The 17,383-nt window shown below is 46.0% G+C and overlaps 1 pseudogene; it reads left to right on the top strand.

Annotated features, from left to right (window-relative positions):
- The first annotated feature begins 631 nt into the window (after positions 1–631).
- On the top strand, positions 632–4,499 carry LOC132243714 (olfactory receptor 2K2-like; annotated as a pseudogene).
- The last annotated feature ends 12,884 nt before the right edge of the window (positions 4,500–17,383 follow it).

Raw genomic sequence — 17,383 nt, 5'->3', positions numbered from 1 at the left:
AAAACCCAGGAGAGGGCTAGCAAGTTGCAAGCTGCTTTTGCCTTTGACTATTAACTTTTTTTTCAATGAAATGCTATAGGGATTCAAAGCCAGCTTTGAAATAATTTTTCAGTGAAATCATAAGCTTCACAGTTTATGCAAAGAGCAGTGAAACAGAGAAGAGAATGAATCTCTTTAAACCTGGGTTCTTTGCCGAGGAAAAACAAGAGAAGTATCGTAATTGCAGAGATTGACATACGGTGACTTAAACGACGATAAACCAGCTTCCCATGTGCTTTTAATCTGATCAAACTAAAAGTTAAAACTGTTACTTTATGTTCATATTCTTTTCAAACAGAATGTAGAAATGTAGTTGGTTATGTCTTGCTATTTAATTTTAATTTACTGGTGTGTCTAGTAGCATCCTGCTTAATTTCTCATTTTTAATTATTATAATTATTTCTTGAACTGCGGAATGTGATTGGCATCCAGGCAAAGCTTTTCGCAAGTAAAGAAAGCTTTAGCAATGTGTGAGGACCATTTTCTCCTTAGCCTGAAGGATTAATTTATGAAGATCTATTGTCTGGTACATCTGGATCATGAATTTTGGTAGCTGAAGGAACGATCCTGCTCTCTTAGGTGGAAAAGGAGAATGAAGGTAAGTGGCATTTCCTATGAGCTTTGTTGGCATGAAAATACCAGATTGAGGGGTGTAGACATTGAACAGTAAGGTTAAAGAAGAAACAAATTGTTGGCATTAGTGAAGATGAGGGACAGAATACAAGCCTATCTCCAAGTATTGGTATTTAGTATAGGTTTTCTTTGTGACCCTCTTGCTCCATAACTGTCCCCTCGTCCACATCCATAATTGTCCTCCTTCCTCTCATGCAGCTGGTACTGGCTACAGTTGGAGGCAGGCAATCAGATAAGGTAGATCAGTAGCTTGGTACAATTTGGGAATCCCTGTGCTCCTGCAAATAAGTAGTGAGGAGCTGGAACGGGCGGATGACTGGTCTAATCCAGAAAGAAAGGGCAAGGGGAGATGGATAGTGCTGGAGTGAATAAGCACTGGAGTGAGTTTCAGTACTGAATCCAAAGGAGTGTATGTCCTTCATTAGCGGGTCTGCCATTGAGCGGCCAGCTAGTCTGATTTATGTTGCTGTTCCTTGTGACCACTGCAGTGCCTCTCTGCTCTACTCAGCATCCTGTTAACAGTTTCGTGTACTTAGGTGTGTTTCTGCCCAACTGCAATCCTACATCGTGGGTCAGAGTCAGTGAGAAGTTATGAGTACATTGATTCACATCACTGTGCCAAGGGAGCCATGACCTAGCTGTTTCTGAGACAGGTTTGCAGCTGCTTTGGGTCAGTGGAGAAATGTAGGGACCCCTGAGGAGAACAGGGAAGTGGCTCCACTTTGGTTTGCTGTTGACCATCCCAGCAATGGAGTTAAGACTGTCAAAGTGGAGCTGTCTTTAGGGAATGATCTGCTTAAAAGCATGGAAAGACTGCAAGACTATAGCAGGTCCGAAATACTCCAGTAGCAGTTGGCGCATCTGCATGTTCCTGGGACTGCGCATTTGGTACTGCACAGTTCTGGCAGTGCACGGTTACTTTTAGATGCTATGTTGCTGTAGCAATGAGCTACGGTGGTGTAGCTGACCACTATGGCCATGTAGCATTGGCATCACGGTTTGTGCCTGCCAAAGCTGCATTGCCATAACTCGTCACAACAATGATGTAGTGTCTCATGTAGTCACTCCCAGGTAGTCTGTTTTTTTTTTCCTTCAGCAAAAAATAGCATGATTTTTGGAGGAATTCACGAACAAATTAATGAATCATTTAAATGAAGCAATAGCCACAATTTTTTCAAGGCATATATGCTTTCTCAAATAGCTCTAGGAAGACCTGGCATGCTGTTGTGGCTACAGTAGTCCAGGATATGTGAAAAGCAAAGTCTTTTTTGGTAATCTCTTTTACTGGACCAACTACTGTATAGTTGAAAGAGCTGTTAGACAAGCCTTTGGGCACAAAATCAAGTTTCTCTGACATTTCTTCCAGATATGCCGTTGGTCCAATAAAAGAGATCACCGGACAAGCCCTTGAATCTAGGAAGAAGAACTTTTTCAGGATGATGCGGGACAAGGTTGTAGTCATTCTTTTGTAGCTATTCAATGTATGTGTACATTTTTCTGAAAAGACAGCTCTAAATGACCTGATAGACTTTTGTGTCTGACATTCTGCCTTTCTATCAGATTGTGTGCCCATTTGCCCAGGCACCATCATCATGGTATCTGAGTGCCTCATGAGGCTTCAGCCAAGGTCCAGATGTGAAAAAAAATCCAAGAATAGTAGAAAACATTAATGCAGCATCTGTCCCCACCAGCTAAATTTGCCTCAGGGAAATGACTGAGAGGAGTGGCACTGGAATGGGACATTGGAGACTAGGACGCTGCTTGCAGCTGTACTAGTGACTTTGTGTGTTTCTTTCCTCTCTCATCCTTTGACTCCTGTCAGTTGAGAGAGTGAGCTCTTTGGAATAGGAGCTGCCTATCTATGTCCAGCATCTGCTGTGGCAAGGGTTTGAACTTTGTTGGCAAAGGAAAAATTGCCTTAACTATGGCATGTCTGGCACTTCATCCACCTGATACCTCAGTACCTCAGAACTGAAATGGGCTGCTGGGAAGCTGGGACCCATTGCTAAGTTGGAGTTAGTTACTTGGATAGAGGCTGTAGTCTGCTTGGGCTTATTCCTGCTTTGCTTTGCATGGCTAAATGGCATGTATGCCGCTGTGTAACTGCAGCTTTGGGAACTTGTGCAGAGTTTGCAATTCTGTTTCCTACAGAAATGGGGGTTGGAATTGCCCTCCATGTGTACTGTCCTGAAGGAAGTTCCTTCCTTTTTTAACCCCCAAACCTAGTTATTAGGCTATTAACCCAAGAAGCAGGAGACCCCAGTTTAAACTTCCTACCCAGTGCCTCTCAGCACAGTCTAGAGTATTTTCCATCTACCCTTGAGCTGATAAATAGCACTGGGAAAATGTCTTCACCGGTTGTTTTCTTCCCATCCAGGAAAGCAGCCACCTCACTGACCACTGCATTTTTTAGCTAGCTGGCTTTCTTCTGGTTTCCTAGGTCTCTTGGCTGCTTCGTGGGCCAGCAGGATTGGAGAGGCTGGACACGTGTCTGCATTGTACTATCTGGTAGCTTGGTGGCTAGAGCCGCATCAGGCTATGGGCTAGTACCAGTGGGAAATGCAGATTCCAATCCCCAGCTTAAGGGCAGGCTGAGCACCAAAGACTCCTGATCACTGAGTGAGTGCTTCAGCTGTGCAGTTAAACCATGAAAGAGCCCTTTGTGAGTAGTCAGTATGCTTAATGGACATTTGCATAATTGCAAGCCCAGAGGTGAATTTCAAACTGTGCATAAGTGCCCAAATCCGTAGTCATGCAGCTGTCTGCTATCAGGGGTGCAAAGAACAACAGAATCTAGCCTTTTTCTACTGTATCCTTCTGAGTAATTGCTTTTCTTATTGCTCCCTTTTGCTCCTAGGTCGGACGTGATGAGGAATCTCTCTGGGGGAACAGCACCTCGGTGTCGGAGTTCATCCTGCTGGGGTTCTCCAGCCAGCCCAAGACGCAGCTGCTGCTGTTTGTGCTCTTCCTAACTATCTACCTGGCGACCCTCTTTGGGAACAGCCTCCTCATCACACTTGTCATTAATGACTCCCGTCTTCACACACCCATGTACTTCTTTCTGGCCAACCTTTCCTTTGTAGACATCGGCTACACCACCACCACTGTACCCCAGATGCTGGTCCACCTCTTCTCCACAAAGAAAAGTATTTCCTATCTGCCTGTGTTGCGCAGATGTACATCTTCCTTTGTCTGGGGATAATTGAATGTATACTCTATGCTGTAATGGCCTATGACCGGTATGTGGCCATTTGTCACCCTCTGCGATACACGGTCATCATGAACAGGTCAGTTTGTGTCAAGATGGCCATCAGCTCCTGGGTATCTGGCTTCCTCTCTGCAACGATTCACACAGGCTTCACCATGAGGTTGCCCTATTGCAGCTTCAATGAAATCAATCACTTCTTTTGCAAGGTGCCAGCCATCTTGAAGCTGGCTTGTGCAGACACACACCTCACTGAGCTGGTGATTTTTGTGATGGCAGGTATACTGCTCCTCACCCCACTGTCTTTGATCCTAATCTCCTATGTATTCATCCTGGAAGCCATCCTGAGGATCAGCTCAGCTGAGGGGAAGATCAAAGCCTTCTCCACCTGCACCTCACACATCACGGTTCTGACTCTCTTCTACGGTGCTGCCATGTTCATGTACGTGCGCCCAGCCTCCAGCTACTCACCCGAGCGGGACAAAACGTTTTCCCTCTTGTACAATGTTGTGTCTGCCCTCCTGAATCCTCTTATCTACAGCCTGAGGAACAAGGAGGTCAAAGGAGCCGTACTCAAAATGACGGGCAAGACGGACCACTGAGTTACAGTGGAGGAGGAATGGTCCTGTGGCTCCCAGCTCCTCGGTTCTGGATCCTGGTCTGGGAGGGGAGTGGGGTTTAGTGACTTATAGCCAGTGGAGAAAAAAGTCAGGACGTCTGGCTATTTCTCCGTTCCTGGAAAGTACAAAGGTCTCATGAATGAGGGCAGGGTGGGGATGGGAGTCAGTACTGTTGGATTGTCTTCTTCAAAATGAGAGAGAAATTGTATCTTACAGGCTAGAGTCACGGGGACTGCAAATCAGATCACCTAGATCTGGGCCAGACTGACAATAAAACTTTCAGAAAGATAAAAGTCTACCTTCAAAACCCAGGAGTCCTGACTGGTTATGCCTGTGAACCACACTGATCCTCAGGCTTGATCCACTCAGGTTAAATGATTTGAATCGTTATTCAAGTGGTAGAACATTTTCAGAGAAACTCTCAGGACATATGAAAATCACTACTGCAGTCATCTCTTTTAGACTTAGGTAAGGTCACATTTTTGCCAGTGTAGCCATGTTGGCTGGGGATGCAAAATAATCATAAGCAAAATCCCTCTTTAGGACACAGGGGGTGCATCTACACAAGACACTTAGTGCACAGCAGCCTACTAACACTGCGCAGTAGTGCATCACAGCATGGACAGTGCTAATACGCTCCTGTGCAGTATTATTCGGCTACTGTGCAGTAGTGTCACTAAAAAGGCATTCGCTGGCACTCCTGCACAGTTCCTCTAGTTTCTGCATGTTTAGCTAGTACTTCATTAAGCAAGTACTAAATTAAATGTGCAGTAACTACTGAGCATTAATGAATGTGTAGACACACCCAGAAATGCTTCCAAAAGAGGGCTTTTCCCAGCTTTGACTGAAGTTGTTCAAAGACGTTGTGTAGCCAGTCTGGTGATAAAGCCTCTTCTGTCAGTATATGCTCTGTCCTCACAAACCAACACCAGCCACTCTCAAAATGCCTCTCTTTGATATGCTTGCAGGCTGCTAAGGTGGGTGGTCTCACAGTGGCTTCACTGCTTCATTTCTGGGTTTATCGCATGAGACTTGGTGGGATGACATTATCCAGGAGAGCGCCCCTGGTAGTGCCAAGGGTCAGGTGTAGATGCACCCATTATGGCACAATATAACTGGGCAGGTACAGCTACTGGGGCCAATGCTTTATACTGAAAGCAAACTCTGGAGAGCCTGAGTTGGTGTTGGAAGCAATATATGTCCTTCTTTGTTCCCCCAAGGCTGAGATTCACCCTTCTGCTAAGAACCCAACAAGATATATAGTCCATTGACAGGGTTCTGCCCACCCAGAACTTACCTGGTTTTATAATAGGAGGAAACTGCTGCACGGACACAAGGCATGTTCAAATTAATGCAATGGTGCCCATGTACGAAGTTAGACCGCAGTTACTAAACGTGTAACCAAAGTGGTGCAACTTTCTGTGTTTATTGGTTTTGTATTTGTTCAGACATAACTTCTCAGAACAGGAGCAGCATGGTACCTAGTCTTTTTTTTGTGCTCTTGAAGAGGGAAACACATTAATGAAGCTGAACTTCATGAAAAGAGAAATGTCCATTAATATATTGGTTCAGTTTATTCTAGTTGGTTTCTGAGACTTTTGCTAAAAATGGCACAAATATTTGGTATTTGCATGTTGCAGCCACTTGTGATGTTGCAGCCAGGTATTTGTGATGTTGCAACCATGATGATCTAGGAATTACGTGAAAGGCAAGGGTTTTGGAGGGTGATATCTTTATTTACTGCAGAGTTATTCCAGATGATTGTTATGCATATCCTTGGGCTATTAAAACAGGAAACATAATTTCATAATTGCCAGGTGAAAAAAATGTTTTCCAAGTGTACTAGCTATTATAAAAGGTCAATTTTTCACCTTTTACATTTCCTCCTTTTTGCAATTCAAGGTAGTGGTAATGATGGGGAAAAATGCAAATGCAAAACTTGAAATGAAAATAAAAAGTGTTTTGTAATCTCAAAATGAACTACTTTAAGTAATGTTGCACAAGTTTGGGGCATCGTTTGAACTTCATTATTGGTGCTTGTGCATGGATGACATTTGCAAGCAAGAGAGCTCAAAGTAAAGGAAAATACAAGAAAATCTCAACTGGTTAGTGAACCAAGAAATGTGTATTTCAAGTTGTGTTTTCTCAGAAAGGGCACATACGCTGCCCTAAGGATGCTGCAGTAGAAACACCAGTACACTAACTCCTTCTTTTTACACAATATAAAAAAGAGACATCACAGGTAATTATTTCCTACATATATAATTCCAGTGTTGGTTACATTACATATTCAGTGCATTGGTCTTTGTTAATTTTTCATATGCCTTCTCCAACTTCATGATGTATCTGTAAAAGCCTTGTATAGGGAGGTATTAGCTTTTTAGTGGATGACACTTTAGATCAGGGATGTCAAGCATGCAGCTCTTAGGCTGGATCTAGCCTACAGCACCACTCTATCCAGCCTGCCCAGGTACTATAGACTGGAAGGTGGATAGAAAACTGGCTGGAGCATCAGGCTGAGAGGGTAGTAATAATGGCTTGATGTCTAGTTGGCAGCCAGGATTAAGTGGAGTATGCCAGCGGTCGATCCTGGGGCTGGTTTTGTTCAATATGTTCGTCAATGACCTGGAAGGTGGCACAGAGTACACCCTCAGCAAGTTCATAGGTGACACCAAGCTGTGGGGAATAATAGATATGCTGGAGGGTAGGTCTAGAATTCACAATAACCGAGACAAATTGGAGGACTGAGCCAAAAGAAATCTCATCTGGTTCAACAGCACCAAGTGCCACGTCCTGCACGTAGGACGGAACAGTCCCGTGCACTACTACAGGCTGGGGGCCTTCTGGCTGGGCAGCAGCTCTGCAGAAAATTGCCTGGGGGTTACAGTGGACAATAAGCTGAATGTGAACAAACAGTGTGCCCTTGTTGCCAACAACGCTAACGGCATACTGGGCTGTATTGCTAGGAGTGTTGCCAGGAGGTCAAGGGAAGTGATTATTCCCTCTATTCAGCACTGGTGAGGCCATATCTGGAATAATGTGTTACGTTTTGGTCTCTCCTCTACAGAAAGAATGTGGACAAATTAGAGAAAGTCCAGTGGAGGGCAGCAAAAATGGGTCGGGGGCTGGGGCATATGACTTCTGAGGAGAGGCTGAGGGAACTGGGCTTATTTAGTTTAGGGAAGAGAAGACTAGGAGGGGCTTTAATAGCAATCAGTAACTACCTGCTGGGTGCTTCTAAGGAGGATGGAGCTAGCCTGTTCTCAGTGGTGGCAGATAACAGAACAAGGAGCAACAGTCTCAAGTTGCAGCAAGGGAAGTTTGCTCTGACTCTTATTCACTTGCACAGTTATGACTTGCCACTAGAGGTTTGGTGAGCAGGGGCAGGACTTGGAGCAGGACCCACTCACTAGTCCTGCTGGACACGGAGCGTACCCATCACTGCATCAGTTGCAGTGAGAGAAGCTTCCCTGGGGCTCTCTGGTCTCACTGAAACCAACTCAGCAGCTCTGCACTGAGGGCAAGGCTGTCAGGACTTAAGCCTGCCGGCCCTGCTCCCATTACAGAGCCACTGGACTGTTTCAGCCAGACCGGTGTGCTCCGGGCTTGCTGCCCTGGATCGTGCTTGCTCTGAGCTTCATGTAGCCTGATGCTTTTTTCTTTGGAGCTCAGGTAGTGCTTGTCTCCCGTGCCTCCGCTTTTGGGAGGCACCACTCTGCCCAACCTCCCCAAGGGGTGAGGCGCTGTGCCCAGCTCTGCTGTGCCCCAGCATCTCTGCTTGCCGTGAGTCAGGAGCAGCCACTGCATTCTGGGATACTGGTGGACTTAAACTTGGGCAGAATAGCTGTAGGAAGCGGCTACACAGCAATGGAACAGGAACAACATTAGGCGGATTGAAGATAATCCTGCCCTGGAGTTTCATAATTGTAAATGGAACAACGAGTGCTTTAAGCCACTATAAGGTATTAACATGCGGCCAGCTCAGGGGTTCAAAGATCTAGATGGGAGAGTCCTGAAATGTAAACATCAAGTCCTGGCTAACTGACCGCAGAACAGCATTTGTCCCAGATTTCCCTCGACGCAGTTCAGCTGGAAGACGGTGCTGGAGGGAGCGAGTGCCAAGCCCAGCGCCAGTGGCGGTGGCAGCCAGGAGGTTGCAGAAGCAGCAGTAAATGGGGCTGGGGTCAGCTGGGTGCAGAGGGTGCCCTCTGGGGTGGTGGCTGTGGTGCGACCTGTCCCTGGTGGCTGGGACACTGCCCCTGACTCTGCTGTGTCGGCAGGTGGGCTCTTGCTGCCCGCCTGCCCACCCCTATTGCTTTGTGTGCACTCAGGTGGGTGGCACGGGGGCTGTGGGCAACCTGTTCCCCTGGGCTGGCAGCAGCAGTGACAGCACGGGGGTGGATGGGGGAGATGTGCTCCCCTCTGTGGGGGTCAGGGCAGGTAGTGGGGTGGCACCGCATGACACCCCTACCTGGCCACTGGCCTCACGTGTCCCTCTTTTGCATTTTGAAAAGGCAGTCACTCGGGGAGTGATTCTTGGTAGCCGATCAGACCACCAGTCAGTCCGAGATTTACGTAGAAGTCCACGAGGTAATCGTGGACTCCTTGCCGGAATTCTCTCAGATTTCTCCCGCAATTCTCGGAATTGGGGTTCTCAGGATCCTCCTGAGAGTCTCGGAGATCTCCGGCTTGGGCGGAAACTGCTCAAGCCTCTTATACAGCTAGCAAGCCAATCGCTAGCTGCCACTTGGGAATAATTTAGAAACAGCCAATAATGAGGTACGAATTTGCATGTGTGTGGTGGGAACTCCTTTGCACCGGGGTCTTCTCTATGCAACTGAGAACTGCACCGTGCAAAGAAAGCTCCATGTGGCGGGAAATAATTCTGCAGTGCCGAAGCGCGCACAATCATTGGGTCATGACATCCCCCCCCCCCCCCCCCCTTGCTGAAGGCACAGCTGAATTATACCACATGCTCGTCATTCAGGTCGCCAGTAGCTCTTACAACGGGTTGTTGAACTAAATGGGTAAACACAAAATCAGACAACATAAGAAGTTCGTCCTCCAGGGACCGAATCAAACAATAGCCGACACACACACACACACACACACACACACACACACACACACACACACACACACACACACACACACACAATCAGGTTCATAACAAAGAATTGAACTATCAGGGCTTCAGTGGGTGTCATGGTGAAGTCGTGCGTCAAGCCCTCACTTCTTCGATGATGTCGTCCTTCTTGGGGCTTCTCTCCGCCACGCGCTCTGAATTCCGGATCTGTGAAAAGAGTTCTCTTAAAACAGTCATTTCACTAATATTTACAAAATTCACATGGAACCCCACGACAAGGCGGTCAATTAAACTCACTATCACTCCTAAAACATATAATACAGGTGTTTGGACACAACTCTACTCTGGACAACCCTCTCTTGAATCCTCAACGCTTTCGTCTTGTTGAGTGTACGTCATCCAGTTCTTCTAAATAATGAAAACCTCTCTCATACGCCAGTTGCCATTGGCCTGTGTCCCCTAAAATCCGAAGTTGCCGTTTACTGAGTCCAGAACGATGTAGGAGAAATCCAAACATGAATCGCTCCTCTGGTGTTCTCTGTGGCAACGGTGGGAGATCGGATTCAAGATGTCTTGCGCCTTGAGCCTCGATCGGGTATTGATGTTCCCGATCGCTGGATATTCTTGGCTCCATCAGGATACGCAGTCGTGACAACTGACGAAGAAGATTACCCACAGGTTGATTAACCATTGGGTTAAGCAGAATCCAAAGGACAACGATGTTCTTTCACCCATAAACCTCAAGACAACTATCTATGCTGTGAACGGTTACTGGAACGGCTCCAGGGTTTTGTAGATGACGGTGAGGCCATGGTCTTATTTGCTGAAGTGGTGTCAGTCCCAGCGCACACGTCCTGGGATTCCAGGCACAATACAAGACTCCGATAATCGCTAGCATAAGTTGCTCTGCGCCGGTATGTTCTGGCCGTCCATCATGCCATGCGTGGGCTTTTTGACCAATCAGTCCTGCAACAAGCGGTAGAAGCGGAATAGGCCAGTGAACGCTAAACGTCACCGTGTCGACGTCAGTGACATGGTCAGACAAGCTTCGGGGAGTAGAAGACGAGAAGCTTGCTTCTTCCCGGTTCAGCAGGTCGGACCCAAGTTCCACAACCAGACGTCCCAACCATACAGCTAGAGTTTCTTCAGGTTGGATTCTTGATTCTCTGCACAACTCCTGTCGTTCAGTTCTGGTGCGAGCGTCATAGGCAGTGGCAACTCGACTGGTGGTTGTTCTGGGACGAACTGCTTCTGCGGGAGTCGATGCTGTTATTGTTTCAGGCAGGAGGGGCGGATGCACTCCTCCGCTCGATGCTGCCTCCCGTCGGCAAGAAGGCGTGGTCGCCGGAAGGGATGCGGGGTCGCCGGCCGAACTCTCGCGTGCTCTTCCGAAGCTCCACCCTTCTCTTCCAGTTCTTCCACGTGGTCTCCCTCTTGCTCGGCACCATCTTGGAGTGGCGTCTCAAGATTTTCTTCCGCAGCCACTTCTTTGACCGCTTGAACGGCCATACGCAGCTGGGCTCTCAAACTTGCATTTTTCTGCATTAGATCAGTTACAGGACGAAAAGTTGCAGTTAACATTCTCCCCTTGTCATACCTTGGGGCTACCCTCTCATCTGCGGCGTGTTCCTCCATCTCCAGATCTTCGCGGAGCTCGGATACAAGCTTGCAACCCCTCAATCTAGACACCATCATAAAGGGGGTGAACCGGTCGATTGGCACCGTTCCTCACTCTCCCAAGCACGTAACGAGCAACGGGCACGCTCCTGGGTGAGGGTTGGGTTTCCTGCGCCTGCCGGGTTGACTCTGGCGAGGGACACAGTCTCGAGGGGCCTAAACAGAACCCGCTCATCACTCATGATACACCCGAATGCCGTGGGGTGAAGATACACTTCCCTCTCTCTTGGGGCTCCGTCTTCGGAAGCTCCCTCTTCCTTATAATAAAAGGTGCCAGAGGCTATGTATAATTGCAGGGTGGCAAGTATTTAGCCCAGCCCTTCCTGGTTTTCCAGTAAGAGTTTTCCAGGTGTACAATGATATGTATGAAATATATTTTACATTTCCAGGTAAATTTCTCAACTGGGCTGGTAGATACCAGTTCAGCATGATCAACAATAGAACCAAAAATGTTTTTGTTGACCTAGGAAGTATTTCAGAGAAGAAAACAGATGTTTTCTCTAATTTTTTTTTTTCATGGGGAAATTATAAAATATAATTGCAACAACAGGGGAGAAAATGTTTCATTTTTGAGGGGATATTTAGCCTTTCAAGAGAACTAGATTTAAATGTGCATTTGTGTTGACTTTCAGAAATTGGAAATAAAAATCAGTTTTCCAATTGTATTTTTATTGGATAGATAGTTTTCCCTTCCCCCCCCCCCCCCCGTTTTCTATTTTTAGAAAAAAAATTCTCTCATGTTTCCCCCTTCTTTGTTGCAAACAAAGAAATGGAGGGCAAGGTACACAAGTGGGGAGAAAAAGAAGGGAAACAGAAATGTGTTTTGGGGAATACAGATATACCCATTGTCCCACTCCTAGCTCTCCCCCCAACAGATCCACCCTCATGCTTTAGGAAGGGATTCAATGTATAAGTAGCCCTACTCCTATTCATTCTACCCAGCATGAATATAGGAGTCCATATAGGACTGTAACGTCCTTCTACTCCCCTCATCAGGTAAGAGGTATGGTGTAGCCTTAATCATAGCCTAACCAGTGGTTCTCAATATTTTTAGACTCCACAACCCTTTAAAGTTTGCCTTCCCACGTTCTAGCAACAGGCAGCCCTGTGGACAGCTTATTACACTTCTGTCAGGTCACAAACCAAGCTGCTCCACTTCACTGAGTGAGGAGGTGCTCTATTGGGTTTCATCATGGGTGACTGGTGCCACCTTAGTTAGGGGGGGACATGTGCCCCCCCCATGACTCTCGCCACCCAAGGGGGAAGGTCCCCCTGCAGCCAGGCATGCTGACAGGGAAGTGGCCACGGTGCTTCATCCGGCACTCCCACTCCCCAGCCAGTGCTTGCAGGAGGGACACCGGTACTCCCGCCTGTTGCCTAAGTGGGGAGTGCGGCCTGTCAGGGGGTGCACCTGCACTCTCAGGGTGGGGGGTAGCATGTGCACCCCCTACATGTCGCCACTGGGTTTCATGCAGGGAAGGCACTAGTCATGGCACCAGAGCACCTGACGGAGAAATGGTGGAGAAGGAAGACACGCTCCCCTTCCTCACCCCTTGTGATGTGGGCACTTGTCCGCATAGTGGGAGACATGAGTCGGGCAGGATTAGGGGTTTCTATTCCTGGCAGCAGCACAGGAACCCCTCCCAGTTGATTTCCCCCTCCCATCTGAATGCCCTAGCTACTAGGTTGCAGACTCGGGTCCTCTTGCTTTCTTCCTGCACTGTTTATGCATTTTGCATTATATAGTGTAACCCTAGCCGTGGTGCTACCCGTGGCCACATCTGGATTCAGGGTCCTGGGGTGTCAAAGAGCCTCGGCCATCCTCCCAGCCCCTAAGGCTGGGGCCACCTCTCGGTGGAGTGCTTTCTTGTGGTTTCCCCACACACTGGAGTACATGCAGTTTAACTGTTTACAAAGTTTATTATTTATAAAACAGCCAACTAGTGAATGAGGTTAATAGGACAGGATATCAAGAGTCTAATTGTCAAAGGTAGGTATCAATGAACTAAAACGCTCTATACAAATTGAATTCAAGACACCCTCAGTACAACTCCTCAGCTTAAACCTTCGGACTCCAGTGACTTTCAGGAGGAGCACACAGGGTTAACAAGATATCAGCTCTCCACACTGGCAACACAGTAACCATGGCTGGTGCTGCTGCTTCAGAAAGTCCTGCTCTTTGCATGGGGAAGAGCAGCTCTCCTCTGCTCCAGCTGTCTGTGGGATCACCCTTTTTCCTTCACACAGGTCCCTCTGCTTCATGGAGAGAAAAAGGATCCCAGGTTGGTTATCTTCTCCCCATCACTAAGTGCTGGTTCACTTCACAGGCAGGCTGCAGGATCCTCCTCCCCAAGCTCTGTGGTCCCTGCACCTTCCCTTCTCTGAGCCTGGCTGAATCCTTGGGGCTGAGTTCCCTCCCCTCTCCTGCCTCCGGAGCCAATCAAAAACGTGTATATGCTCTGGCAAGCAACAACTTTCTGTAAACTTTCCTGCTTTGCCCTTGCAGGGATCCTGAGCCCTGCTGCAAATCCAGCAGCAGCTGTTAAGGTAGTTATCGACTAAAATACATAACCAGTATTGGGAGCAGGAGCTAGAACCCAGGAGTCCCTTCCTCCAGCTCGCTGGGCCATTAAGTTTCTGCTTGTTCTCCTTCTGGCCCCATGGCCATCTCACTCTTGCCTGTCCTGTGGCCCAGCTTTAATAGGAAGTGAGAAGGATCCTTTCCAAGCTGCCTATTAAGACACTGTCATAGGAAGTAGGAGCTATGGCTTCAAATCCCCCTTAGGATGTGAGAGGTCTGCAACCAAGGTCTCCAGTCAGCTACAGAAATGCCCTAACTACCAAGATCTTGAGCAAGAGTGGGCAGCACTTCTTGCCATACACTTAATTTCACTGTCAACCAGTCAATGTGTACAGTCCTCTTCCATGAAAGCATTCTGGGGCTTGCATGGACTGTACTTGCATTCCTGGATTCAGTGGAAGTGGAAGAGAGTACAGGTCCAGTTAGGCACCCCGGTCGGCTCCGAGTGTTGCGTTCTGAACTGTATGGTTGCACCATTGACGAGTTGCAACAAAATGGGAGGAGGTTGACCAAGACAGACCATTTTATAGCTTGGCGTTTAGTGCAATCTCCTGGGAAGTGATTTGCACTTCAAATGTTACATCTGTCCATAGCCAGAGTGCGCATGGAAATTAACCCACTGAAAATATTTTCAGTTTTACAGAATATTCATAAAAATAGCTGTGGTGGACTTCCTGCCTGCAGTCCAAGCTCCCTTGTGTCAGTCTTACTGCTCATGTTTACAGGTGTACTCCAATCTACATCAACTATCACAAGAGCCTAAGGATTTATCAAGAGGATTTTGGCTGTGGTATGAGATTCCTGTCTCCTTTATGATGCTTACAATAAGGTACAAGTTGATTGCTCAGCTTGACTAAGAGATAATATCTGTAGCTTGGACAAAAATTGAAGTTGAGCGTTTGAACTGAGATGGAAGAACAGATGATAATTAGAACTGAGCATCATTTGTCAACCAAAGGGTTCCTGCTTAGAAAATGGTCTTGTTCAACATGAAGTGGCTTACAGGAAAATCTTATCATTTATTAAACGTGTCCATGTGCTCATCAGTATGTCACAAAGGACTGAAATAATGAAAAGTTTCCTTTAATTTCTAAAGGATATTTGGTGTTTCAAGAAAATTATATCTAAGTTTCTTTCAAGAATCAAAAAATGAAATAAAACGCTTTCCCATTTATAGTCTATTGAGTTGTTGGTGTTCTTCCCTCCTCCTACCCTCCCTTTCACATTTTTAGTGTTTCTGAGCCTTCTTTCCAATTAAAAATGTTGGCCATGTACAGAAACGAGGAAAGAGATGCTGAAATATTGGGGAAAATGTAAAAAGTATGAAAAAGGAGGAAAGTAATGCTATTTTCCTCCCTATGACTAACTGGAAGAGTGTTAAAATGCCAATGTAAAATCCTTTCAAGTTAAAATGAAGCTTCAAGATACTTGAACAAGACAAAGTTTTAAAAAGTTAATTTCACAATTTACCATTTGTATTAAAGAGTATTCCTCATCTATTTTCCTATATTGTCAACAACAACAAAAAGAATGAGAACACCAAAAAGGATAAAAATGGGAAAACATCTTTATAGATTTTTCTTGGATTTTGGAAATATTTTAATCTAAAATATTTTAATTAAAAAATATAGATGAAGAGTTTTCATTAACGGGTTGAGCACACATGACTTTCAAACACATTACAACTGGAAACAAATTCTCATGTGTTGCTTTAAAAAAGTTTATACTTGTATAAAAATGGATTTGTATGACTTGTCCTGTACATAACTCTGAAGAAGTAATTGCTATGAAGAAGTTAGTTTTTATTCCATAAGAAGGCAAGGCTTGAAAAGAGAAGGGTTACAATTACACTGAGATGCAGTGCCTTTACTATTCATGGCTGACAAGAACAGCTTCTTGCCAGGGCTGTGCCCACAGGCCCCCAACCCTTGCATAGCATAACTAGTTGAAAGCAAAATAACCAATGTGTCCATCACTTAATTTTTATGGGGTTTTTTAGCATTAAAAGTTAGAGCTATTAGCACCTAGGTTTTGGTCCCAATGCCTAGTCCTTAAAAATCACAGCACAGTCAAGAAAGTTTCCATTCTTCATGACTGTGGTTCATGCTGCAGCCAGTACAACCTCCTGCCTGTAAAGCAGAGAATGCCCTACACGAATCATGAACCTTTAATTACTGTCAAGCATCTGATCAGAGAGCTGGCAGACAGCTTTTGGGGACAAAAGCACAGAAAATTTAATTTCAGAGTTTCTTGCAGCAATTAGATACTTTACAGGTTTGATTTTTCTGAATTCACAACATGGGCCAATCACATAAAGCACATGGAGGTTGCATTCCTACGATTAATCCACTGAGTATGGACTATGCTTCTCCCTACATTCCAAACCAGCACATTCCTGGATTATTTTATTGTGTACCATCACAAAGATGGTTCTGATCATGGATTCTTCTGGGTAACTCCCAAGTAATTAATACCATCTCTCTGGAACGTTTGAAGCAAGAAGTGCTGTTCACTTGCTACAAGGCTCATTCAACAGGGCTCGGGACCATTCCTTTGGATTACAACAAACTGAGCACCTTCTGGCAGGGGTACTGGGCACTGCCAGGCTGAGCAACTATGGCAGCTTTTAAATTTTTAGGGAATGTCAGCAACTCGCTCGTAGTCATTCTAACAAGATGCTTGTACCATTGCTCTCCACTTGTGATCCACTGCATCATCTTGTTAGACACTCAAATCTGTCATCCCTTTTCCAATATTTTCTTTTGGCTTCAGCCTTGGGGATTCTCCCAGCCTACTGACAGAAAGGATTAATTTATAGATGATGCATACAGTGGTCTTTCTGTCCTACCTCATCATATAGCCAAACCATGTCAAGTCATCTTCTCTAACCTCTTTGGTCAGTTTTTTGTACTCCCAAGCATGCCTTGATGTCATCATTTCTCACCTTGTCATCCAGACTGACTCCCTAAATCCATCTCGACGTTCTTGCCTCTTCCCTTTGTGAGTAGAGGTCTTAAACCATAGACAATGAGGTTTACTTAGGAAGCCAGACCCATAGAGAAGAACAATGACCTTGGATATCCCATCTACAGCTCTCAAGTGGCACTGTCGCTATTTCTAGTCGGAATATTTCAGGTTTTTGCTGAACGAGTTAGTTTTTGGGTATTTATTTATCTTTATTTATTTTTTATTTTTATAATTTATTAAAAAAAACATAGCTAGAACTGTTATTTACTATTAACTACTTACACTAATTATGACAGGTACATAGCGATCTGCATCCCCTTGCAGTACCCCATCCTCATGCCCAGGAACATCTGCTTTCTTTTATCAGCTGGGGTCTGGATGGGAACATCAGTAAATGCCTTGATTTCATACAGTGTTTACACTGGCTCTCCCCTACTGTGGCTCCAAAGAGATCGATCACTTCTTCTGTGAGGTCCCAGCCCTGCTCCAGTTGTCCTGCTCTGACACCTCTCGATATGAGGCTCTGGTGTTCGTGAGTATCATTGTCCTGGTCCTCATCCCTTCTTCCATTATAC

Source organism: Alligator mississippiensis, chromosome 11 (genome assembly GCF_030867095.1).
Source record: "Alligator mississippiensis isolate rAllMis1 chromosome 11, rAllMis1, whole genome shotgun sequence".
NCBI lineage: Eukaryota > Metazoa > Chordata > Crocodylia > Alligatoridae > Alligator > Alligator mississippiensis.
Note: the sequence above shows the minus strand (reverse complement) of the source record. Positions and strands in the feature narration are given on the sequence as shown.